The following is a 27,618-nucleotide window of genomic DNA, read 5'->3' as shown; positions in this document are numbered from 1 at the left end:
TATGTCTCCTACACCAGCAGATGAGTTCTTTACCACTAGTGCCACCTGGGAAGCTGATTGTAAGCAGATCACCTCCATACTTAAGTATATCTTTCTTTCGGATTCCAAATGGTGTCTTTTTTGCCTTTTCATACTGTTCATGGGGTTCTTGAGGCAAGAATACTGGAGTGGTTTGCCTTTCCCTTCGAACTATGTGCTGGAGAAGACACCTGAGAGACCCTTGGACTGCAAGGAGATCAAACCAGTTAATCTTAAAGGAAATCAACCCCGAATATTCAATGGAAGGACTGATGCTGAAGCCAAAGCTCTAATACTTTGGCCACATGATGCAAAGAGCTGATTCTTTGGAAAAGACCCTGATGCTGGGAAAGATTCAGGGCAGGAAGAGGAGGTGACAGAGGATGAGATGGTTGGATGGATTCACTGATTCAAAGGACATGAGTTTGAGCAAACTCCAGGAGACAGTGAAGGACAGGGAACCCTGGAGTGCTGCAGTCTATGGGATCGCAAAGTTGGACACAACTTAGCAACTCCATAACAACAGCGTCTAATTGAGAGTGTGCTTTTAAAACTAAATTTTGGAAAAAATTAAGAAATAAATTTTGGGACTTTGTTTTTAAATGAGGATATCCAAAGAACTGAAAGCAAGGACTTGAAGAGGTATTTATGTTCACAGAAGCACTATTTCCAACAGCCAAAAGATGGAAGCTACCCAGTGTCCATCGACTAACAAATAGATAAATAAAATGTGCTCTATTACAGACCATGGAATATTATTCAGTCTTAAAAAGGAATGAAATTCTGACACTTGCAGTAACATGAGCCTTGAGAACACTATGCTAAGTGAAGTGAGCCAGTCACAAAATGACAAATATTCCATGATCCCACCAGTGCCAGGTCTACAGCAGTCAAGTTCCGAGAGCCAAAGGGCAGAACACTGGATGCTAGGGGCTGGCGTGGGGATAGCAGTCAGTGGTTGATGGAAACAGAGCTCGAGGCCTTCAAGACGAAGCCAATTCTGGGGATGGAACTGCACAACAATGTGAATATGTTAATAGCACTCAACGGTACAGTTTAAAATGGTTAAAACCTACCGTTTTCCCAGCAGCATGACCATTTTTCATTACCACTAGCAGTGCACAGTGTTTCAAATTGTTACATATTTTCTACCACATTTTTTGAAAAAAGGGAGCAGCAGAATGTTTGAGCACCAGTTAAAGATTAAAAATTAGGTAACTGACTTAAATACCACAATACTAAGTGGCAACAAGTTCTTAATGACAACTGGAAAGCACTCTCATATCTTGCAAAGCACTAAAAAATACTTCCCAGACCCACCTGGACCCATAAAACTTTTCTCAAATGACTTAAGAACCTGAGCAGATTCTCTTATCTTTACAAAGTCCACAGGGGTACACAGAGATGAAGAATGAGGTGACAGGACATGGCAGCTGCCCGACTGGCACCCGGGAAGCAGAACTGCTCGCCCAGTCACTGCCCTGGGCAATCGGTAATCTACTCAAGCAGAGAACTCAAGAGAGCCCACAGCATTATTATTCTCAGAATGTAACCGCTCAGGTGAAATATTACAACAGAACAGAACTTCCATCTCAGGTAGCAGCTGTGGAACTTTTAAAAAGCGAGCACAGACCCAGGTCATGTCTGGGACAAGTCCTGCCTGCTCTAATTTGCCCTGGCTCCAGGGCACCCCGACATTCTGCTCCGGAAGAGAGGTGCCTGAGTAATGTTCCTGGCTCCTCCAGCTCCACTCACAGACTCTACACAAACACTTCTGCTCCCAGTGGACCATGCAGCCCAGTCAGCATGGGTACCACTCCCATCCTGGCTGAGGCTCTCTCGCCCACATAGTCCTGGGGCAGCTATAACACTTTGTGTTTGCAAGTCATCAGCATGCTTCCCCACTGATCCTGTCCCCTCAAGGTGACTGGCCACCCAGAACGTGCAGAAGCGGGCACCACTGAGCAGTGCCAAAGCCACGGCGACCTATGGAAGTGCAGGTGAAGTACTTGTCACCTAAGGTTTCCTCCATGTCCGCTGACAGCTGCTGGCCTATCATAATCACCCCCGAGAGCCTCCAGAAAAACAGTAGAGAACATGGAACAACAGACCCAGCAAAAGAGGGGAAAACTGCTGATTAAACATCAGACTGAGGGGCTTCCTTGGTGGTCTGGTGCTTAAGAATCCACCTTACAATGCAGGGAACACAGGTTCGATCCCTGGTCTGGGAAGATCCCAGATACCAAGGGGCAACTAAGCCTGTGTGCCACAACTACTGAGCCCATGCTCCAGAGCTGGGAGGCACACCCACTAGCAGTGCACACTGAAGCCTGCATGTGCTCCACAACAAGAGAAGCCAGCACAATGAAAAGCCCACACACTGCAACTAGAGAATAGTCCCTGCTCACTGCAACTAGAGAAAGCCCACGTGAAGCAACAAAGACCCAGCACAGCCAAGAAAGGAAAAAAAAAAATCAGTAAAAGTTTTTTGCTTTTTTTTAAATGTCAGGATGAATCCACAGAGAGCCCAAATGATGAGCAAGTACCCAGGCCCCCTCCCAAGCGCCAAGCTTGCAAAGGTAACCAAGCACTGGCAACTGGACTCTGGCAGGAACCACTCCCAGTACAATGTTATGGGAAATTCAAGAGAAAAAGCCCACAAAGAAAAACCCCAGCAGATGGGGGTCCCCTCTTGGGTTGCCACATAGCTTAAAAGCGGACATCTGCCAACACCTCCTCTCCCCACACTCACTACGTTTCCAAAATGACTTTTCCAAGTTAACTGAACTTTACCTCACCTTTACGGAGATCAAAATCTTACTGAGAATCCCATCAAAGCCCTGGCCTTCTCTACAATAACAGGCACAATTTCAAAGAATTCACATATTCCTGGGTCCCCTGGGGGTTAAAAATCTCGGTCCCAGTGGCTACCTCCTTCCATTTCCTTCCTGTGTTGAATCTGAGAAACACTGGGAAACCCAACTCCATCTGTAAGAATTACGTAACTCTAACAAATTTCAAGGGGCCCCTGAGGGCCCCTTCTAAAGGAGTGGCCTGGCCACTGTGCTGAGATTAAGGCTCAAAGGAGAGGCCAGCTCACAGGGACTAGGAGGTCTAGCCAGCAGACACATAGCACCCCCAGAGGATGTCTCCCAGATCACAGCACCCACGCCTGGCACCTGCCCTCGCACACACATCCATGTGACTCTGTGGGACCGCTGAGGCTCCATCTGCTCCAGAGGCATCTGCTGCCACAGGCAGGTCCCCACAATAGCCTAACCTTGGAGATCACATTCGCACATGAGCACTGTTCATCCGGGTGATAGCTGCGGGGGTGGGGGTGGGGGGCGGGCAGGCAGGCGGAGGGGTGCAGACAGACTGGCACTGCCTCTACCCCGCAGGCTGCCGGAGCCGCCTCACCCACACACACAGACCAAGCCCACAAAGCCAAATCTCTGAGCTGCTGCTGAGAAACCCATAAAAAGTAATGCTATTTCTAACCTCCTCCACCCATGGAAAAATACACACGCCACCAAGCAACCCAGATTCTCTAAAAGATTTATTTTTATACTCTCCTCCACACCCCCCACCTTTACCTCCCCCAGAAAAATTTTAGGTGTAACATTTGCTAGCTTTTTAGCAGTTTGACACTGTGCTAGGCATCAACTGACAAAGTTGTTGTGTGTTTTGGTTTAACACGAAACATAAAGGTGTTTTTCTGAATGTCTACTTGATGAGAAAATAGTCTAGTCTAACAACACAAGGACAGCACCCAATGCCCAGGCAGAGCAAATGCTCAATTTCCCAGGCCACAGGCAGAGATGGCCAAGGCTACAGGATTCTCCTCCCAGTTTCTAGAAATGGTGTCTGCCTGCTGGCCTTCCCCTTTGCCTTGCTGGGTCTTCCTCTTTACCATAAAGCATCCCTGATGCCCTTGCTGAACTCTAGTAGCTTTTCTCCATGCCACTCTTCACCTTAAAGTGGAAGAATGAGGGGAAAGCAGTGAGATGGGACTCAAATCTGAGTCCCCTGATGCTGCACACATGGCTCGGCAGGGGGAAGGCAGGTAGGGAGGAAGGAATAACATGGAAGGTGGAAGAGCCTGAATGAGACCTGGAGAACCCAGAAGCTCTCACAAGCCAAGAGGGACCCTAGACCTAGGATCTGTCCTAGGACACCCGCCCCCGACAGGGAATCTTGGTGTCACCTCCCCTGATGACAGCCTTGAAGGCCAGAGAGGCACCGAATGACCCCAACCTAACGGCCAACACTGCCTGGCTTCTCATAGAGCCAGGATGTCTTGGTGTAGTTTCTGAATGACCCCAACCTAACTGTGAGGCAGAGTTTAAATCCTCCTTCAAGTTAGGGAACTCCCAGCATAAACCTTCCACAGTTTAATGTGTTTTACTGGACACTGGCAAAAACACACCTGGAGAAAGTATGCATTCCTTCAGACAGTGTGAAGAGCAGAGACCTGTCCTCGGAAGTGATGATTCTCCCAACACTACTGATCTTCTCTGATGTAGCCTGAAAGTTTAAATGTAACACAAAGACAGAAGCTCAGGTCAGGCTTCATCACCTGTACCTAGAGTCATGTTCTGACTGCTAGAGCACGTCCCCCCTGGGACCACACGTCTCACACTGGAACTTCCACTTGGCTCCCTGGTCCTCATCATCCACTTCACATTCCTTAGTGACCTTGAAGGAAACCAAAAAAGAAGTGGGATGTCCCCGTCTGAACCTTTCTTCTCAGTGCTGAAAGCTGACCATGTCTATGTCTCATTAAGAGGACAGGAGAAGGTACAAGAAACTGTAATTCATGACCTGTTCACCCCCATCCCAGTGGCTCTGTGCTCAGCCAGGGCTCCAGCACTTCACCCTCCTGGCTCCAGAAAGACACCTCATGGAACTCTTCAGCACACCTCTTACTCCTGAAATCGGATGAGAAGATCTACCTCCGTTCTCTTTCTCTGACCCAGACAGCCACAGTCCTTGGGTAAAAGCTAGCATTTGGATGAAAAACAATAGCTGACATTTCACCGAGCTCTGACTATGCACTGAATGCTGAATTAAGAATCTTCACAGTAATTCCACAAAACAATTATTATCCTACATAAAGATGAGAAGACCTTAGACCCAGAGGAGGTTAGGGTTTCCCAGAGTAACAAAGTGAGTGAAAGCAGCAAGCCACAGAATTTGGGCCAAAGGTAGTGTTTCCAACTATACCTTATAGACGTGATATGGCAAAGAGGCACCTGTGTTCAGATTTATCAAGGAGGTCTAAATTTTAAAACATGTTTAATAATAACCCAGACATGGGGACGTGACCTGATTTTAAAACCAAGTCTAAAAAATTGCTCTGTACAGTAAAACAAGCACATTTTGTAGTTAATGAAAAGCCCAGACCTCCCTGGGCTGTCGCAGCCCAGCAGATAGAGCACTGTGGGAATGCCACCAGTCCATTCCATCAGCATGCAGGAATGTGTCCCAGTCCAGCTGTGAGCTTCAAGGGACAGAATTTTACAAGTGACAGAGCAAGAATAAACTCCAGGACAGTCAGCTGTGAGAACCTATCTTAGGGATAAAAGTTCTTACAACACCTCAGAATCCAAGTATGTGCCTAGAAATGACCTGCACTGCACCAACCTGCTGCCACACTGCACCAGGCAACATGCAGTTCTGCAGATGGGACTTTGCTCTTAACTCCTGTCGTAGTCAGAAGGAGCAATACAGCTTTACTTTTAATTAAAATCCATATACAGTAATGTAGTCAAGAAAAAGTTTTCCATTACCAATTCTGAAAGTTGCTTAAAATAGCTGACAGAATGAGGTAACTCCATATATGGGAGAGAACTGGGTACTTGTGTAGTTTGCAAGAAGTATTTCTACTTCTGTCAAAATTCTGTAAATCAATCACAGAATCACACTCCATAGGGAATTAGTCCAGTGGTGTGTTCAGTTACCCAGCAAAATTCTACTTAAAAACTGTTCCAGGTTTTGGTGGGTGAAGTCAAAGAGGTCTACATCTGAGATGACAATGAGAAACCACACTGTGCCCACACTCTCTACGGCTCTACTGGAAATGAGCTACGACTTTCCACCTCAAGCCGGTGGTCAGTGTGTCAAATTGTAGAAGAAAAACAGCACATCTCAGCAACGCTCCCCATGTCAGGGAAGGTAAGGGATTTGCCAACATCACAGTGCCTGGCAGGTAATGACAACTTCGAGAACAAGAAGTACTCCATCAGTCACTGACCATCCACAAGGCCCTCGGCCTGAGTGCCCCTATGGAAGCGTACCCCGCCCTGGGAGACTACCAAATGGGCTCCATGTTTGCAGATCCCTGATGGTGACATCCACTCAGCAAAGAACTACATAGGAACTGCAAGCCACACTGACTCAGAGTGTCTGTTAAGTACAACATGCTTCTGAGCACCTTCGATTTCAGGAAGCTTCCAACTTGTGAAAAGTCCATGTAAATCCAAGGGTCTGTGTGCCTCAGTAAGGAAGCACATTAAATCCTTCCTGATTCTCCAACTGCCTCATCTATTTCCAGCAACCACCATGAATAAGAAGGCTTGCATAAGCTCTGAGAGACTCTCCATCAATCATTCCATCTAACAAAAGGCTCACTGAACTACTCCAAGCTAGCAGGCACCACTTCCAGTCCTACAGGAAAAAACAAGTGGAAGGGAGGGAGATTCTTGCCCTTATAAAACTTACATTCTAGTAAGGAATATGGCATAAACAATGAGTCATGCCAAGCACATAAAAATTCAGGGGGAAAAGAATCTTATATTTTATAGAATTTTTTTATTTTCCTAAAGAGTCTCATATCTTCATTTGAAGTTCTCCACAGCTTGGGAACTAGGGAGAAGATGAATCATTAAAATACTTAAGAGTTGATGAAACAGAAGCACACAAAGGTGAAGAGGCAGACTGAGGCAGGTAGGCTGCTCCTGGCACCACAGTCCCCTCTCCCGGGCACTTTCACTGACTGTCCCCCATGGGGCTTGGCTCTGAATTGAGCTTTGGGTCTGAGGAGGTCCAGAGGTGATCAAAACACATGTGTCATCTAAGCTCCTACTTCCAGATACACCAAGGTCAGGCCACTCATACCCTGCCTTTAAGAAGTAACACAGGAACAAACACAGCAGATTAGGGGGTCAACATGCCCTTACAGTACAGATCACGCCAACACAGAGAAAGGAAAACCTGCCCAATGGCTGCTACAGTAGATGTTTTGAGTGTACCACCCGCCAGGTGCCATAGGAAGCACGGTGGCCCCTCACGTCCCACGGCAATCTCAGTATTATTTCCATTTTACAAAGTTGGAAACCAAGCAAAACAAAGAATTTAGAATGAGAAAGAAAGAATCCCACTTCTCATCAATCTTAAATGTGTTTAAACATCTGAGTATTAAATGCTTACATGGAGCAATAAAGACAAACTGAATAGCAAGATTATTATTTTTCTTCAGATATTCTAGTAAATCTAGAAATATTTTATATACATTCACAGCCCACTGTGAATAATACTTGGTAATACTTGGGTATTAAACAAAAAAGAAAAAGTCCCATTTACTCTGATACCATGCAACTTTCCTTTAATCCCAGTTACACTGGGAAGATACTAATAGTTTTTGCACTTCAGAGTTGGGACCACATTCTTAAGAGGGACACCATCTCATAACAGTCAGTGGTGTGACAAGCTCTGCCTCACAAACATTATCAAAGAGAAGAGTCTCAAGCTTTACTCACCTTTTTAAGCTTAAGCTATATGAAAACTGATGTCAGTTCCTGAAAACGGTCCAAAGAGGAGAGAGCACTTTGATATTACCAACGTGGAGCATGAACTGCTGAAAGGAAAAATAAAGAATTTCAGTGAATCATTTCTTGGCTTCTCTTAGTGAACCATCCCCCAAATTCCAGAAAATACTAGAGAGGACTTCCCTGGTGGTCCAGTGGTTAAGAAGCCACCGTTCAATGCAGAGGAAGCGGGCTCAATCTCTGGTCAGGGAACTAAGATCCCATATGCTGCAGAGCAACTAAGCCTGCACAATGCAACTACTGAGCTCCCATACTCTGGAGCCTGCCTGCCACAACTAGAGTCTACGCACTGCAACCAAGATCTCACGTGCCACAACTGAGACTCAAGGCAGTCAAATAAATTTTTTTTAAAAGATGCCCATTTAGGGGCTTCCCTGGTGACTAACTGGTAAAGAGACCACCTGCCAATGCAGGAGACATGGGTTCAATCCCTGACCCAGGAAGATCCCACATACCACAGACCAACTAAGGCCATGCACCCGCCACAACTATTGAGCCTGTGCTCTAAAGCCCGGGAGCCACAACTACTGGCCCAATGCCACAACTACTGAAGCCTGTGCGCCCCACTACAAGAGAAACCCCCCTCAATGAGAAGCCCGCGCAATGCAACTAGAGAACAGCCCCTGCTCACTGAAACTAGAGAAAAGCCTGCACAGCAACAAAGACCCAGCACAGCCAGAAGTAAATAAAATTTAAAAAATAATAATAATTTAACAAAATGCTAGAGGACTGTCACAACAAAAGGCACAAACACCAAAATGAATAAAACAAGCATCAAATAATAAAGAGAAGGAAGAGAGAAGCCCCCAGCACACAATCTGGGGTACATGGCATGAACTGGGGATAAACTCCCCCAAACAGCTCTTCAGCAGCCACAGGGCCATCAGGTTCTCAGTCTCCAATCAAAGGACACAGACTTGTTTCTTCAAAGTCACAGGCCTTTTCTTCAATGACGGGTCGCAAACATATATAATGGACAATGTCTTTATTGGACTAGGTTTTAACTACAGAGATCCTAAATATGGCTGTAGCTTATGAACCCAAAATATCTGTCAACTACATGGATCAATGATCCTTAATTGTAAAGGAAACAGACTGCACCTTTTTCCTCCACTGAAACAGGTCTAATTTTGTGGAAGCAACAATGACCCATGCTTCAGTTCAGTTCAGTTCAGTCGCTCAGTCGTGTCCGACTCTTTGCGACCCCATGAAGTGCAGCACGCCAGGCCTCCCTGTCCATCACCAACTCCCGGAGTTCACTCAGACTCACGTCCATCAAGTCAGTGATGCCATCCAGTCATCTCATCCTCGGTCGTCCCCTTCTCCTGCCCCCAATCCCTCCTAGCATCAGAGACCTCGCTAATGTGCTAACTTCCAAGATTCGCGTCTTCAAGGCTGTCTTCACCTCTGCCCTCCACCCTGCTGGCAGGACAGACTCCCGACTGTCTAGTTCCAGTTCACACAACCTGTCACCAGCATCCTCCTCCCAGTTTGATGAGCACACTGCCCTTCACATCACTCCAGGTCACATCAGGTGACCACCTAACGTCTGACAAAGTAGTTCCAGGTCAACTCAGTCAGCTCTGTCTCAAAGGGCACAGGCACCTCTCAGCACCCAGCCTGCCAATGTGTGGGATTACATTCCCATCCAAGGGTGAATAAGCCACCATCTGTCTAGCTTGTGTGCCGCAGCAGGAGACCTGCCCCCTAAAGCATGTTCCTGCCATATGTCACTCCTGAGTGATCAGTCAAGACTAAGACATACAAATAAAAAATGACTGTATCCAGCCAAAGGACCCTGTGAGATTCCTGTGGACATTCACCCTGAACACACAAGCCAAACACCCCTTTATTTTCACGTAACTCCTTCCTACCAATACTGTGAACCTACAAACACTCTCTCCTGCCTTCTACTCACTGAGAGAAGAAAACAACCCACTTCTGACTTTTCTGATGATGGTTTTATTCCTCAACTGAGACTGCTCCTGTCAGTCTTCCTGGGATTCAAATGCTGATTTCCTGGGAACACAAGTCAGTGGAATAACCAGAAATGCATGTGGTGGATAGAATTCTAAGGTGACTGCAGTGGGGTCACACCTTTGTATAACTCCCTCCTCATAAGTGTTGGCAGAATCCGTGACTTTCTTCTAACCAACAGAACATGACAAAAGCAAACAGATGTCATTCCCTTGATCTGGTTTCACTTAAGACTCCATGTCAGCCTACTATTAATAGAAACTGAGGGACTCCCTTTGCAGCTCTCAAGAAATGCGCAATCATCTCTGAAGGGCCTCTGAGGGGCCACACAGCAAGGAACCACAGGGGCCTCTAGGCACTGAGGACGGTCACCAGCTGACAACCAGCAAAGAAACAGGAACATCGGACCCACAGCTACAATTTAACCTGTTCACTTAAATGAGCTTAGAAGTGGATTCTTGCCCCACTCACGTCTCCAGAAGAGAACACAGCTAGGCTGAAGCTTGTTGGCAATCTCTGAGATCCTGAGTAGAAAACCAGCTAAGCCATTCCCAGACTCCCAACCCATGGAAATCATGAAATAACATGTGGGTGTCACTTTAAGTTATTAAGTTTACAGTTATTTGCTTTGTAGCAACAGTAAATATATTTAACTTACTAATTAAACATAGGAGTCTATAATATATGCATATGTTAAATGCACATACAACTACCAAATCAAAACAGCTCTCCATACCTGCCTCATCCATCCATAAGCAAAAACTCATTTCTCCTATTTGAGTCTGAGCTTTTTGCAGGCAAGAATGCAAATCACAATCACCCTGGTATCATCATGCTTGTGAAGAATATATGGCACATGGGAGGCCTTTAACATTTTTTAAAAATACAGTTAAGTCTCCTACATAAAAACCTTCAAGTCGTGAACTTTCAAAGACACAAACACGCGTTCCAGCAACATCAGGTGTGAAACTGCAGGTTGCCCTCCATCTCCCATTGCCAATGATCCTTCAGCTGTACCATCTCCCACCTCCTACCCCTCCTCCAACCAGTACCTCTTGTTGCCCTTTCACTTGACGCCAGCCTCTGTGTGCTAGCTGTTGTATTGTACTACTGTACTCAAGATATTGTACTGTAAGATTAAAAATGTTTTACTTTTGTGCTTGTTTTTTGTATGTTTTTTGTATATTACTTATGTGAAAAGTATTGTAAACCTATTACAGTACAGTTCTATATAGCTAATTGGTGGGTACCTAAGCTAACTTCATTGGACTTACAAACAAGTGGGACTTACAAGTATGTTCTCAGAATGAAACTCATTTTTATATAAGGGAAGATGATGCTGTGAAAGTGCTGCACTCAATATGCCAGCAAATTTGGAAAACTCAGCAGTGGCCACAAGACTGCAAAAGGTCAGTTTTCATTCCAATCCCAAAGAAAGGCAATGCCAAAGAATGCTCAAACTACTGCACAATTGCACTCATCTCACACGCTAGTAAAGGAGTGCTCAAAATTCTCCAAGCCAGGCTTCAGCAATACACGAACTGTGAACTTCCAGATGTTCAAGTTGGTTTTAGAAAAGGCAGAGGAACCAGAGATCAAATTGCCAACATCCTCTGGATCATCGAAAAAGCAAGAGAGTTTCAGAAAAACATGTATTTCTGCTTTATTGACTATGCCAAAGCCTTTGACTGTGTGGATCACAATAAACTGTGGAAAATTCTGAAAGAGATGGGAATACCAGACCACCTGACCTGCCTCTTGAGAAACCTATATGCAGGTCAGGAAGCAACAGTTAGAACTGGACATGGAACAACAGACTGGTTCCAAATAGGAAAAGGAGTACGTCAAGGCTGTATATTGTCACCCTGCTTATTTAACTTATATGCAGAGTACATTATGAGAAATGCTGGGCTGGAAGAAGCACAAGCTGCAATCAAGATTGCCGGGAGAAATATCAATAACCTCAGATATGCAGATGACACCACCCTTATGGCAGAAAGTGAAGAGGAGCTAAAAAGCCTCTTGATGAAAGTGAAAGAGGAGAGTGAAAAAGTTGGCTTAAAGCTCAACATTCAGAAAACAAAGATCATGGCATCTGGTCCCATCACTTCATGGCAAATAGATGGGGAAACAGTGGAAACAATGTCAGACTTTATTTGGGGGGGCTAAAAAATCACTGCAGATAGTGACTGCAGCCATGAAATTAAAAGACGCTTACTCCTTGGAAGAAAAGTTATGACCAACCTAGATAGCATACTGAAAAGCAGAGACATTACTTTGCCAACAAAGGTCCATCTAGTCAAGGCAATGGCTTTTCCAGTGGTCATGTATGGATGTGAGAGTTGGACTGTGAAGAAAGCTGAGCGCCAAAGAATTGATGCTTTTGAACTATAGTGTTGGAGAAGACTCTTGAGAGTCCCTTGGACTGCAAGGAGATCCAACCAGTCCATTCTAAAGGAGATCAGTCCTGGGTGTTCTTTGGAAGGAATGATGCTAAAGCTGAAAGTCCAATATTTTGGCCACCTTATGCGAGGAGTTGACTCATTGGAAAAGACTCTGATGCTGGGAGGGATTGGAGGCAGGAGGAGAAGGGGACGACAGGATGAGATGGCTGGGTGGCATCACAGACTCAATGCATGTGAGTCTGAGTGAACTCTGGAAGTTGGTGATGGACAGGGAGGCCTGGGGTGCTGCAATTCATGGGGTCGCAAAGAGTCGGACACGACTGAGCGACTGAACTGAACTGAAAGCCAAATTAAAAGGATTATGATTTGTCAGTCTCCTGTTACTACAATAAGGCCAAAGCAATAGAATTTGTGCAATCCTTCAGAGCAGAACTCAGAGCCTCAAAATTAACTTCAAAATAGGTGGAAGACACTGAGCATAATGTCTTATCTCCAAACGATGAATGGACAATTTCTTTGGGACTGGTTATGTCATTCTACCTGTGAACCTGAGTCACTACTTAGTAGTTCTGCTCCATAGTTACCATTTTTGCCAAATATCCTTGCCAGTTCTTGGGCATGTAGCTATTAGCTGAATGTTAAACAAACAAACAAAAAATCGCTAAGAAAACTTCCAAAGTCAGAATCATTCTTAATTTTCCATTTGTATACATATTCATCCCCAACTAAAATGGAAAAACCTGAGTAGGTTCAATGCCCTGACTCTAAATCTGAAACAAAACACTACTGTCAACTTCATGACAACCTATTTCAAAGGTTCTTTAAGATCATTTTTTAACTGATGATCTGTAATTTTTTAAGCAAGACTGTTTAAAAGTTGAATGCATAAATCATCCAGTTTCTGCTATCCTTGAGATTAAAATTAGTTTATTATTACAAAGAATATTGTTACTCAAGTTGTATCTATTTTAAATTTCGAAAGAACTAGTGTAAAAACAGGAGATTTTAAAACATTCAAGTCAGTTAAATTACTAAAGAAAATACAAAATTAAAACTTCTTTCATCACCGAAACACACCATACTCTTTCGAAATCTATATTCAGGATCTTATTATATATTCTTACTCCCTCATAAACCACTCAATAAATCTGAACATTATTTCCAAGATTTATCCCTGGTGCTCAACCTCTTAGGCTGCAGAATGTGCACACTAAAGCCAAGAAAAACTCAAAACACCAATTCCATGACAAACAAGGCAGAGAGTTTCAATAAACTCATTACATCTCAGCAAAACTAACTCTCTTGGGCCTATCTCTACATGTAAAAATAGCCAGTGAACACAGGGAACCCACAGCAGGGAACCCCGGGTTACCAAGCCATCCTCCCACCTCAGGCAGAGTAAGTACCAGGCCCAGAGGACAGAACACACCCAGCTCCCTGCACGTGCAGGTCTTTTCCTTCTTCCCACAAAGCACAGCTCCACACAAAGCTCAATGCTTCGGAGAAAGAAGGCTGAACATGAATAACATGCCCCCACCCAGGAAACTAAGCCTCGCTAGGGGCGGTTCACTTAAGAGAATTAATAAGCACATGTGCTCACACAAAGTCTGGCAGCGGTCCTCCTGAACCACCCCCGATGCTGAGCACCTGAGGATGGGTCCACCTCCTGACCTCTGATTTCTAGCAAGCAGAGGCTGCGGCTGCGGGCTGCCGAGGAGCCAGTGCAAAGCATGGCTTAGGTACCCTTGCAGAGGAGCAGGCCGCCGTGGTCCCTCGTACATGAAGAGGGCACAGAAGGGCACAAGGTTCAAGTCATGGGAGAAACCGAGGAACGGGCCATGTCCTTTTTAATATCTGTTTGGCTGGGTCAGGCATTAGTTGCAGCACGTGGGATCTTCACTGCTGTGTGCGGCTACCATTCATTGCGGCACACGGAATTAGCTGCTCTCCCGCATATGGGATCTTCGCACCAACCGCTCATCAGGGATTGAACAGGCATTCTCTGCGTTGAAGGTGGATGCTTAACCACTGGGCCACCGGCAAATGCAGAGCCACAGCCATTCTTAACTTGCACAACCTCGGTGAATTCTCTTTAATGTAATGGAAGGCTGAGGCTGGTATGAGGCCTGGCAGCGGCTCCTCTGGAATAGGGGCCCCTGAGAACAGGACGACCCCATGCGGGGGCAGGGTCTCAGCCATCAGCAGTAGCTGCAGGCTCCAGTTACTGAGGGACTAGGGAAGCAGAAGACCACTCCTTTCCCAACTGTTCGGGCCCTGGAGGACCCTATGGGCAGCTGGACTAACAGACGCAGGACCAGATTTCTGGTCCCCGGACCCCGCGATGGTCGCCTTCTCCCCGGGGCTGAGCTGTTCCAGTGCAAACGGCCCGGGGTGGTGCCACTCACTGCCCACCGCCACCAGCCAAGGTGGCCCTTGCCCAGGCCGGGCTCTCGGCCAACGCCAACTCCTGAGGAAGGTCGGGCCTCTCCGAGTGAACGGCCTACGGCCTGACAGGAAACCAGACGGTTTTCCGCTCTCGCTCTGGCCCGACTGCCTCGGGCCGAAACATTCAGAAGCTCCATCGTTCAACTTTACACAGGCCAGAACCACCTGTGAGGGAACCAGGCCAAAGAGCCGCCAGGGCAATGCTGTACTGCAGAGTCGCGCAACAGCCCATGTGGCGGCCGGGCTGAGCTCCTGAGATGCGCACACAAGCATGCACACAGTACGCAGGGACTCAGGGAAGCACGCACGCACACAAGGGCGCGCGCACGCATATGACGCACACGTAGGTGCGCACTTATTTGCTTACGTGCAGCCAAGGCTTAAAGACCATTAAGATGGAAGCTTGCGGGGCCTAGACAGAGATGTAATGTTTCAAAGCCAGTTCAGTTCAGTTCAGTTCAGTCGCTCAGTCGTGTCCGGCTCTTTGCGACCCCATGAATCGCAGCACGCCAGGCCTCCCTGTCCATCACCAACTCCCGGAGTTCACTCAGACTCACGTCCATCGAGTCCATGATGCCATCCAGCCATCTCATCCTCTGTCGTCCCCTTCTCCTCCTGCCCCCAATCCCTCCCAGCATCAGAGTCTTTTCCAATGCGTCAACTCTTCGCATGAGGTGGCCAATGTACTGGAGCTTCAACTTTAGCCTCATTCCTTGCAAAGAAATCCCAGGGTTGATCTTCAGAATGCACTGGTTGGATCTCCTTGCAGTCCAAGGGACTCTCAAGAGTCTTCTCCAACACTACAGTTTAAAAGCATCAATTCTTCGGCGCTCAGCCTTCTTCATAGTCCAACTCTCACATCCATACATGACCACAGGAAAAACCACAGCCTTGACTAGACAGACCTTAGTCGGCAAAGTAATGTCTCTGCTTTTGAATATACTATCTAGGTTGGTCATAACTTTTCTTCCAAGGAGTAAGCGTCTTTTAATTTCATGGCTGCAGTCACCATCTGCAGTGATTTTTTAGCCCCCCAAAATAAAGTCTGACACTGTTTCCCCATCTATTTCCCATAAAGTGATGGGACCAGATGCCATGATCTTTGTTTTCTGAATGTTGAGCTTTAAACCAACTTTTTCACTCTCCTCTTTCACTTTCATCAAGAGGCTTTTTAGCTCCTCTTCACTTTCTGCCATAAGGGTGGTGTCATCTGCATATCTGAGGTTATTGATATTTCTCCCAGCAATCTTGATTGCAGCTTGTGCTTCTTCCAGCCCAGCATTTCTCATAATGTACTCTGCATATAAGTTAAATAAGCAGGGTGACAATATACAGCCTTGACATACTCCTTTTCCTATTTGGAACCAGTCTGTTGTTCCATGTCCAGTTCTAACTGTTGCTTCCTGACCTGAATACAGATTTCTCAAGAGGCAGGTCAGGTGGTCTGGTATTCCCATCTCTTTCAGAATTTTCCACAGTTTATTGTGATCCACACAGGCAAAGCCTTTGGCAGTAGGAGAACAGAAACCTAGACAGTCTATTAAAATACAGAGACATTACCAACAAGGTCCGTATAGTGAAAGCTATGGTTTTTCCAGTAGCCACATATGGATGTGAGAGTTGGACTATAAAGCTAAGGGCAGAAAAATGGATACTTTTGAACTATAGTGCTGGAGAAGACTCTTAGAGTCCCTTGGACTGCAAGATCAAACCAGTGAATTCTAAAGGAAATCAGTCCTGAATATTCATTGGAAGGACTAATGCTGAAGCTGAAACTCCAATACTTGGCCTCCTGATGCAAAGAGCCGACTCATTAGAAAAGACTCTGATGCTGGGAAAAATTGAAGGCAGGAGGAGAGGGGGACAGAGGATGAGATAGTTGGATTGCATCACCGACTCAATGGACTTGAGTTTGAGCAAGCTCCAGGAATTGGTGATGGACAGGGAAGCCTGGCACACTAAAGTTCATTGGGTCACATAGAGTCGGACACAACTGAGCGACTGAACTGAGGAGAACACGAGTTTTCGGCAAACCTAGTAAAAGCACCTTAAGGAAATGTCAGAAAAGACACTGGCTTCCTTTAAGAGATGTTCTGGTCCAAGATGGTGAGTTTACTGCTACAACTGACCTGACCCTTGAACGTGACTTTGAGCAGCAGACCCCCTCAGAATGCAGACTTTTTCCAACTTTCACTTTACATATCTTAAAGGTCACAAAGTGTGCTGGAGTAGAGGTCACAGCATAAGAAATTGAAAAGAGATGGGTCTGAGTCCTGTTTCCACCCAAACTGTTCATCTTCCTGCCTTTGGCCCTTCATCCATCAGTCCCCTTGTTCTGGGGGCAGTTGGCATCCCAGCCCCAGCAGCTTGATTTCCAAACTCAAGGGAAGAAAAAAAGGCAATGCCCAATGCCTACAGAAAAGCTCACCAAGCATAATGAGGACTGCAGGACATCAAGGTCCTTCTCTGCCTTGGAGCCTCCCTGTCGGCCTGCGGTGCCTCCTGGAAGGGCCTCTCATCCAGTGTCCTCCGTACAGCAGCCTCACTCACATCCAAATGCAGATGCTATGGACTGTGTAGGCGCCAAAGTCCGGACCCTGAAAGGCTGGGGGAGGGTGGGCAAGCGCACAGCAAGTTCAACGCAGGCTGGAGAAGCAGTGGCATTTAGAAGACCCATTATAACATCCCAAACTTCCTGCCATGCACTCTCAGAAAATAAGGAGGACCTAGATTGTTAGTTCCTTGAAAACCCAAAATATGACAGGGGAAACAGGACAGACACGAGCAAGCCCCATCAATGTCAAGACCAGTTTTCAGAAGCCAAAGATGAAAATTGTCCTCAGTTTTTAACAACCTATATTAATAGTTAACATCCAATAGAGACCCAGTTCTTGGTAGAGAGCTGTTCCTACTAGCCAAGTGCCTGGTCCTGGGAGGAAGTGAACACTCAACACTGGGAAGAGACTGGAGGCAGGAGGCAGCAACCCAAGAGCAGCCAAGCCCACCCAAACCCCTAACCCTTGGACCAGCATCCAGCCCGCAGGTGCCATGGAAGCACGTGTGCCAGCAGACAGGGTGAGCCAGCGCATCCCCCTGAGGCTGGAAGGAGGCCAGGATTTGACAGGAGTTTCTTGGGGGTAGGTTCCAGAACAAGGACAGGTGCTGGACAGTGAACATGGACAAGGGTCCCAGAGACAAGGTCAGAGGGGTGGTGGGCCCAGGGCTCCTGCACATTTGTAGCGACTGGCTTTCACTCAAGCAGAAGGAGGAGCCTTCATTCCACATGGGCTTCCAGACTCCAACACCCAGGCCCTGTGCCAGATGCTGAAGCCATGGGAAGAGGCAAAACCAGACTCTTCCACCCTCAGTGGTGGCCACAGTCTCCATCAACAGACTAAGTAGTGGGGGCCTGGGAGCCATCGTCTTGTGGGCTTCTCTCCACCTTTATTCATACAGATGCTGAGCCTCTGCCATAGAAACCAGAGATACAGAAGTCCTGAAAAGTGAAGTCGCTCAGTTGTGTCCAATTCTTTGCGACCCCATGGACTGTAGCCCACCAGGCTCCTCCATCCATGGGATTCTCCAGGCAAGAATACTGGAGTTGGTTGCCATTTCCTTCTCCAACAGGAAGTCCTAACGGTGTCCAAACCAGCATGAAGAAGCAAATTAAATTCAAGATCATTTTAGTCGTGACAGTGCCTCATGTAATTCTCAACATTTAAGTCTATCAGCAGACTCCTCAGCAGAGAGCACCTGCTTGACAGCAGGTATTCAGGTGACACTGCAGCATGTTCACGCTGGCTTCAGCTGACAGGAGCCACATTGGGGTAAGGGAAGGGCCACCTGGGCAAAGTGAAGGTCAGCACCCAAGCGAGGGAGTGAAAGAACACAGGAGCTCAACTCGAAGGCAGGGCCAGGCCCAGTGTAGAAACCTATAAACTGCCCAAGGATGAAGAGAGACATTTTATTTAGAAGTCAATAAAACATGTTTATCTGACACTGCAACTCAGATACACTATATGCAAGCCAAGTTCCATCAGATGCGCTCACGAGAGCTGCAGCAGGCTGGAAAACGTATATTGATGAGGCAACCAGTGTTCAAAGAAACATCCATCTACCCCATTTCATGTGAAAGAAATACAGATGCTCTCAACAATCCCATGTTAATTAATCATTTTAACTGAAAATACATCCATGGTTTCACCACCTCATTAGAGGTCAAGTTCATTAGAGGTCAATGTCTGGTTGGTCATCAGCCAACTGCTTATATTCCATTTGGTTACAGTTTTTTCTTAAATTACCACATTCCTCTTCGTTTTAGACTATTCTTAGAAAATATTTCCCAACATCTCCATGAAATCAGCAAAAAATAACTACTGAAGTTGAAATTCTACCCGCTTGGAGGCAACTACCAGCCAACTAGAGTCTGGACATATTGTTCTACATGCTACTGAATAATTAAGGGTAAAAATAAAATTTCAGGAAACATACACAATTTAGTCTTCTCTTGTTTGATGCCATGGAGTCTTTCCTCATTCTTTCAGGTTTCATTAAAGAAAGCAAAGAACACTGTAAACTGATTTGCTAGTTTCCATACTTGCTGCCAAATTTCCACTTCTGCAAAACCAATTTCAACCAGAAAAAAAAGTAAAGCTAATCTTCTAGTTCTTCACATGGTTTAATTTATTCAGAATGTGGGGTAAAACTTTGGAAGAAAGAAAATCGATCATTGGCAAACAATGAAAATGTTAATTTATTAGTTTTATTTTTTAATCACTACATTGTCTCAGAATTATTTCCTTCTCTGAGTTCTGGAAAGCTTTAAAAACATGAATGCTGCCAAACAATGACCTTGTTATAAGCCAAAGTTCAGTTATTTTAAGGAATTTACTACCTTTTAAACAGAGTTCTCCTGAAAATCCTTCCAAACCACTAACTTTGTTAAGAATTTATACAGGTTTACAATATAATACTGCATAGCTCCTAAACATTTTAGAGTTACACTCTGTGCATTACTTTTGCCTCTAACAAAGCAGTAAAAGCTAAGATGAATGATACAGATAAGGGGAGGGGAGACAGATCAGGAAGTGACTTCAGCCCACAAGGCTAGTCACAGACAATGAAGCCCAGGGCAGAATGCGATGTGGGCGGGATGCTTCAGCCCCGAAGGACCAGAAGGAAGAGTTGTTTTGAAAGCATAACACTTTGCATCTACTGACTTATCAAAATATCTCCCTTCCTCAACCTCTTCCTCAGCATCTTCAACAGTATAGTCAATAAGCACCAAGTTTTCAGATCGTCAGGTGAAATTAAGTCCCACTTAGCCAGAGTCCGAATAGTTGGGAAATTCAAATAACTGGAATTTTTCTGAGAAGGTAAATTATTACAACCAAAAGACATAATACAAAAAACAATCAGCCACCTTCCCGGTTCCAGTGGCTGCCAGGACCAGAAGGGAGAGGGGAGAGGAAGGGAAAAGAGTTGACCCAAGAGCTGAAAGCCAGAGGAAGGGACCAGATGCCCCCACCTGGAGGAGATTGGGGCCCAGGGAGAGGAACAGACTGAGCGGAAGGGTGAGGAGTCGTCCCGGTCTGCAGTCCATTCACAGAGCCACAGAACACCCTGCCACTGACAAAGAAAATGACAGAGATCACTGTGGCAGTGGGCTCAGCTTGAAAAGTACAAGAATACAAAGTCTGAGGAAAGAACGCCCTGATCTGCCTGTGACCTAAACCCAAGCTCAGAAAGGACAGTTAGTTTGTATCCCATACTCCTAATCTGTTCCTTCCGCACTTCCCCTTTCCCTTTGATAACCGTAAATTTGTTACATACTATACAAAAAATAGGTAGGCAACAAGGATTCACTGTATAGCAAGGGGAATTAAAGCCACAGTCTTGTAAGAACCTATAATGGAATATAATCTGCAAAAACAAACAAACAAAAAACCCCAAAAGACTATGCTGTACATCTGAAACTAACACAATATTGTAAATCAACTATACTTTAACACTTAAAAAGGGAGAGTGACTCACAGTCCAAGGCAAGCCGTTCCCGGGGCCCCAGCACAGCCGCAGGACACTGCCACTCGCAAGGGGCTGGGGGGACCTGACCCCAACCTCCCCAGAGCCGACCCCAAGGAAGAAGGGGCTGAGGCTGAGGGACACCGAGTATGAAGGGAGGGTGCTCTTCTCGAGCTACAGACAGCAGGAGCCAGGTCTGAGCACAGAGGCAGCGTCAGAGGCGCGCGAGCTGCACAGGTTGTTTTTAGAAAGTGAATTATCATGCGTAGGCCGCCGTTGGAAACTCTTACGATGCTGAGAAAACTGTCCTTGTTCCTCTCAAATCCCATCCTGTGTGATGGGGGAGACCCAGTGCTGCTGCCTGCAAACAAGAGAGACAGAGCACCTTTTGGTGATAGCCGTGCAACAAGGCCACATGTGCGCGCACACACACACACATATATGCTTCCAGGGGCTGCAAGTACAGTTTTCAAAAGTAACACGCATTCCTTGATAATTTAAAAGTGCATGGACTTCCCTGGTGGCTGACTGTATAAGAATCCACCTGGCAATACAGGGGACACAGGTTTGATCCTTGGTTTGGGAAGATCCCACATGCCATGGGACAACTAAGCCCGTGTACTACAACTACTGAAGTTCATGTACCTAGAGCTTGTGCTCTGCAACAAGAGAAAAGCACTGGGATGAGAAGCCCACCCACAGCAACTAGAGTAGCCTCCACTCGCTAGAAAAAGCCAATGAGCAGCAACAAAGACACACCACAGCAAGAAAAAATTTTTTTTAATTCAAATAAATGAAAGTGTATGACTCTACATAATCACATGCAGAAAATGTTTCAAATACATTTAATTGTTGGGGCTTTCTGCAAGTACAGGTATAACTGAAGACTGCTACTCCAGAAGCCACTTCCATGACTGAGAACTGCAGCCTGAGGAGCTGCTATTTGCCTCCCCCTTACATTCAGAAAACGAAGATCATGGCATCTGGTCCCATCACTTCATGGCAAATAGATGGGGAAACAGTGGAAACAGTGTCAGACTTTATTTTGGGGGGCTCCAAAATCACTGCTGATGGTGACTGTAGCCATGAAATTAAGACGCTTACTCCTTGGAAGAAAAGTTATGACCAACCTAGTTAGCATATTGAAAAACAGAGACATTACTTTGCCGACTAAGATCCATCTAGTCAAGGCAATGGTTTTTTCTGTGGTCATGTATGGATGTGAGAGTTGGACTGTGAAGAAGGCTGAGCACCGAAGAATTGATGCTTTTGAACTGTGGTGTTGGAGAAGACTCTTGAGAGTCCCTTGGACTGCAAGGAGATCCAACCAGTCCATTCTGAAGGAGATCAACCCTGGGATTCCTTTGGAAGGAATGATGCTAAAGCTGAAACTCCAGTACTCTGGCCACCTCATGTGAAGAGTTGACGCATTGGAAAAGACTGATGCTGGGAGGGATTGGGGGCAGGAGGAGAAGGGGACGACAGAGGATGAGATGGCTGGATGGCATCATGGACTCGATGGACGTGAGTCTGAGTGAACTCCGGGAGTTGGTGATGGAGAGAGAGGCCTGGCGTGCTGCAATTCATGGGGCTGTAAAGAGTGTGACACGACTGAGTGACTGAACTGAACTGAACTACCATGGACACCGTGCAGATTCTCACCAAGACCTTGGCGGGGACATGGAAGATGAGGTGACTCCACCTCACCTCTCTCGGCCTCTGGACACAACAAAGGCGAAAACCAGATTCCCTTCTCAGTTTGCGGCAGACACTTGTCCCCAAGACTATCTGAGCAGAAGAATGGAACAAACGTCCTGCCCTCAGAGAGCCTCTCCAGTCTCTCTGTAGTAAAGCAGCCTTTTGTGCTTCTGGATCCTAAGGGAGAAAGCAGCAGGTCTGTGCAAGGGCCACTCGCTGGGGCCTAGATCTGGCCTCCTCGGCACTGGGCAGGTCTCAGCTCCCCAGGTCAGACCATCTGGGGGTGGGATCTAGAAATCTGCATTTCAACAAGCCCCCTAAGTAATTCTTAAACATTACCGACATTTGGAAACCAAAATTTAAACCCAAATGGAACTGACCTATGTGAGGGAGTGAGGCAGGCAGCTTGGAGGTCAGAAGCTGGAGGAGATGGGGGCCCTGGGGCAGCTGAGCGAGGCTGATACCAGGCCACCCTTCCCAGGGGGCTGCCACAGAACCCATAACTAAGCAGGGACACACGCCATCCCCCAAAAGACTGACAGTTGCCCTCTTACCTTTCCCAATGATGCAACTGCTCTGGAGAAGCAGAGCAGAGGCCTGCCCTGCCCCAAGTGTGTCATTTCCCAGGAAGCTCATTCCTGCTACACCTTCCAGCAGCTGAAGATGTGCCCAGAGGAGCACTCTCCTCTCCAGGAGATACCCAGCTGTGTAGCAGACAACGAGGGCAGCCTCCAGGCAGAGGGGCCAGGAAGAGCGAGATCTCTTGGATGGTGCCAGAGAAACAGGGTACCATGGGGAGCAGTGGGAGGGGGCCAGGAGACAGAGTCTCAGGCTAGGTCACTGCGGCCGCATGGCCAGCTGGGAGTTGTTCTGGGATCCCAGACCAGGGAACATATGAGAACACCCGACAGTTCATAAACTGCATTTTAAGGAGCCCTCCCAGTGACTCTTACACACACTGAAGTCTGAGATCCTCTCTCTAAAGTACATAAAAGACACACGGGGAGGGGAAGAAAAACCAAAGGTCAAAGGCACAGCAGTCTGTCCCCACATCACTGCAGAATCCAAGCAAGAAACACTGGGAATCAAATGCAGTTCAGTTCAGTCGCTCAGTCATGTTAGACTCTTTGTGACCCCATGAACCGCAGCATGCCAGGCCTCCCTGTCCACCACCAACTGCTGCAGTCCACCCAAACCCATGTCCATTGAGTTGGTGATGCCATCCAACCATCTCATCCTCTGTCGTCCCCTTCTCCTCCTGCCCTCAATCTTTCCCAGCATCGGGGTCTTTTCAGATGAGTCAGCTCTTCGCATTAGGTGGCCAAAGTATTACCTACAAGTAAGAATGGAAATGGCCAGTCAGAGAATACTCTGAACTACGACCACAGGACTCAATGGCTCCAAAATGGATCAGATGAGCAGGGAGGAAAAGGCAGAGCCAGGAGAAGTCTGGGTTTCTGGCTTCAGGACCCAGCTTTAGGTCAGGAAAAGAGAGCTTCTACGTCACTGTACAGACAACTCTGCCAACGTCTGCCTCAAATTCTGTTACAAGCTACCTTGAGATGCTCCTGATTCGGAAAGATTTTACTTTAAATGCTTTTCTACAACAGCACAGGTGTGAAAGGCACTCCAGTGCCTTCTCCAGCTACAGTCTCCAGCAAGGATCTTGGGAAGCTTTATAAACAGGAATCAATCCAGATTCAGTCTTGGAAGAAGAGAAAGGCTAGAAAGAAATTACTTGACACAATCCAAATGTAGCCATCTGCAGAAAAAAGTATGAAACAATGCTTAATGCTCACCCCAATTTTGAACAGAAAGGAAACAGCACAGGGTCTAATACATGTTAAATGCTTCTCTGCCTAAGAATGTCATTTTCTCAAGTTATTGAACTCAGGATATGTATGGAAAGGTCCATTCTTAATTAGCTACGCTCATGAAGGACACTGTATAATTGAACAATGACATATGTATTCATTTCTGTCTTTACAGAATGTTTTTATACTCATCATTAAATTCAGGTGTGTCTCATGTTCTGAATATTCTCTCTTTAAAGAGCAGCAAGGATGTGCTGAGGATGGATCCTCACATCTGAGGATGTGGCTCCATGGAGTAAGGAAACTGTCCAGTCTTCAGCTTGGGTCCTTCCCTCACAGCTCAGGGGAGGACCAGCTGTCTGGCCTAGAAGAGGAGGCCCATTGTGGCCTCAGTGGTGCCTGCAAACGGCCCACGGGGAAGGAAGGCCAGCCTGCTCGGGATCACAGGCATGTTTCACCCCATCTGCATGGGCCTCAAAGGGGCTGCTATCAAGGTGATGAGCTCCTGGTCCCCAGGGAGATTCCATCCATGGATGAAGGGCTCTCCTCAGTCAAGTGACAAGACAGAGGGACTTCACACCAATGGGCAGGTAACCACTCCTGTCCACTGAGAAAGGTCAAAAAACACAGAGCAAGTCCTGGAGAGAAAGATATCTTTGCAGAGGGAAGGAAATCGTGGGAGAAAGAACAGCAGCAGCAAATACTCAGCTGAGTCCAAGATGCTACATGGAGAACCTCACATCTGCCACTACTGTCATGCACCCCTACACCCCAGCTGTGAACAAATGTGGTCAAGTTGCTGTAAAACTTTATGACCCAGCCAGAGACCTGGGCAAAGAAGAGCTGAGAACATGCCTGTCCACAGGTGTCAAGGGCCGCCAGCTAGGAGGACCTATCTGCTGTTGGGCTTGAAAGAAGCTGAGGCAACAGAGGGCACATTTACTAGCTGTGGCACAGGGGCCACTCAACAGCCAACCAGTGACCTTTGATCAAAATCAGCATGTGCTCTTAGAAGGTATCTGAAGATAAAATATAGCCTTTTCTCCTAGAAGGGAGGACAGAATGAATACCCCTTGAGTTGTGTGAGCGGCACACAGACAGGATACGTGGACAGAAATAAATGACAGATAAAGATGACAGAGATGATTGATAGACAGACAGAAGGTTGATATAAATAGATAATAACGATGATGTGGATATAAAGTCAGAAAACAATAAAGAAACACTGGGAAAAAAATGAATGAAAAGCATATAACAACGTAGGACACACAGAACATACTAAGGCTTGCAGCTCCTTTTACCAAGGCCCTTACTCAGAGCTACAGCCATGGGACATTCACAACTAAACTTCATTTTACCCAACAGTCAGAAATTAAGAAGTTGCCATAGACTATGCATACTCTTTTGTTGAAGAAGATGTTATGGGATTGTGTAACACAAGCGCTCCAGGAAAACAACAGCGAGTTTCAGGAACACGCGGTCATCCTGATCTGAGGATAAAATGAGGAACTGCTACCCCTCTGGGGTCGTGGGTCTGTCTGGGGGTGAATACCACAGACCTGCCCTTTCTGCACAAATTATGAATCTCCTTCAGAGGGCATTTTCTGGGACCTTGTGTTACAGAGGTCAAAAGGCCACTGTTCTGGCCCAATCCTTTCTCTGCCTGCCTTGGAACACCATTGTGCCCAGCCAGCTAAGGAAAGAGGAATACTTCTCTTGAGAGACCAAACCTGGGCCTCAGAAAAAGTCCAGAAGGAAAGATGATTGGCCTAAACACTGAATTAATGAAAAACAAATGTATCAACTTCAGGCTTCCACAAGGTGTAATTAGATCACAAATGCTTTTTAGAGACCTAGTAAAAGAAAGCAAAGGCAACTGTGAGAAAGTATTTAACCTTCAGGGCAAAACGGTCGAGTCCATATCCTGAACGTCCCTCTTCATGTTTAAACATCCGTTTGAAGTCAGACAGAGGAAGACAAACACTGTATGACCTCCCTTACATGTGAAATCTAACAAATACAACAAACGAGTGAATATAACAGAAAAAAAAAAAGCAGGATCACCAATACAGAAAACAAACTAGTGGTCTGTTATCAGGGGCAACATAGGGGTGGGGGCAGGGGGGAGGTAAAAACTACTGGCTACAAGGATGTGTTTATAGCACAAGGAACATAGCCAGTATTTTATAATAACTATAAATGGAGCGTACCCTTTAAAAATTACGTAAGAAATTTTAAAATAAAAACAAAAGATGGTTTGGGACGATGGAGTTTCTTTTCTGGATATTAAGTGAACAACAAGGAGTAACAGCAGACACCAGAGCTTTCCCTCTTGCCAGCAAGCTTTCAGTCTTGCCAGCTGCTGCCCGGCCGGCATGTGTGCGCTAACCGTGACCCACTGTTGTCACCTGTCATCTGCGGCAGGGCTCCTGGCCTCAGCAGTGCTGACACCTGGGGCTGGGTGACCATCCCTGCCCAGGAGGACAGCTGCAGGCTCCCTGGTCTCTACCCACCCAACGCCAGCCCCACCCCTGCCTCCCAGTTATGACAACCAAAGATGTCTTCCCCACACCTTCAGGTGTACCCTGAGGGGAAGAGCGCCTCCATGGAGAACCCGTGCTGGAAAACACCCCACGCAGTGGCTGGTTTCTCAGATCGAGGGCCCGGGCTACACTCCGGACCCCAGAACACCATCCTGCAGTTGCCTGCCATGAACAGCTGGGTGGGTGGGTCAGGGCAAGTCCACCACCAGGAGGCCAGGCTGACGAAGGGGGCCATAAAGGAGCAAAGGCCGGCGAGGGACCCTCTGTGGCCATCAAAAGAAGGGCTACGTCAGCTAGCACCTTCACACCAGGCCTCTGGGGATTGCTAAAAGGGAAAAGACTTTCGAAACAGCTTTTCCACAGGAACCTGGCCATCTCACCCTTTACCATTTAATTCACCGGCTGAAGACCCTTAGCGGCGTGTGCCCACTGGGCCTCCAGGCCTGCTCAGGTCCCCCCACCACCCCCACCCCCTCCACTTGGCGGCAGCACTTTTAACGGGAAGTGACTTGTGACAGCTCATAAACTGCTCTGAACACAAAGCAGCAGTTTGACCTCCGTTGTCAAAGGAGGTATTAACAAACTTGCACTTCTGAGTTCCCACACAGGCAATTTTCTCATCATTCTGACAAGAGAAATGTTTAAGGAAAACACAACAAACAGCTCTGAGATCTATGGGCGATGTTTCCAAGTAAGTGCACATGGCAAACAGCTGTGTGTCTCAGCGACTTCCTCACCCTGGGAGGCGCACTGCGGCACAGGCGTGACACCTGGGCTCCCCACCCAGGCAGCCCCTCTCTTGACCCTTTCCATAGAGAAGAGAGGCTCCCTGCTGTGTGCCAGGGCACACCCCAGCTCACCCAGCTCC

General features: G+C 46.7%; 1 protein-coding gene across 1 annotated transcript in view; it reads right to left on the bottom strand.

The window, feature by feature from the left end:
* The window catches only part of LDLRAD4 (low density lipoprotein receptor class A domain containing 4), a 155,677-nt gene that overhangs the window by 111,024 nt on the left and 17,035 nt on the right, over positions 1-27,618 (bottom strand). The window contains 1 exon segment of the mRNA XM_069569049.1: positions 7,779-7,876. The gene's annotated coding sequence lies outside the window, so the exon portion shown is untranslated.

This window comes from Ovis canadensis, chromosome 23, assembly GCF_042477335.2.
Source record: "Ovis canadensis isolate MfBH-ARS-UI-01 breed Bighorn chromosome 23, ARS-UI_OviCan_v2, whole genome shotgun sequence".
In the NCBI taxonomy this organism is placed as follows: Eukaryota; Metazoa; Chordata; class Mammalia; order Artiodactyla; family Bovidae; genus Ovis; species Ovis canadensis.
The sequence above is the reverse complement of the archived record's forward strand: the minus strand, read 5'-3'. Positions and strand labels throughout refer to the sequence as shown.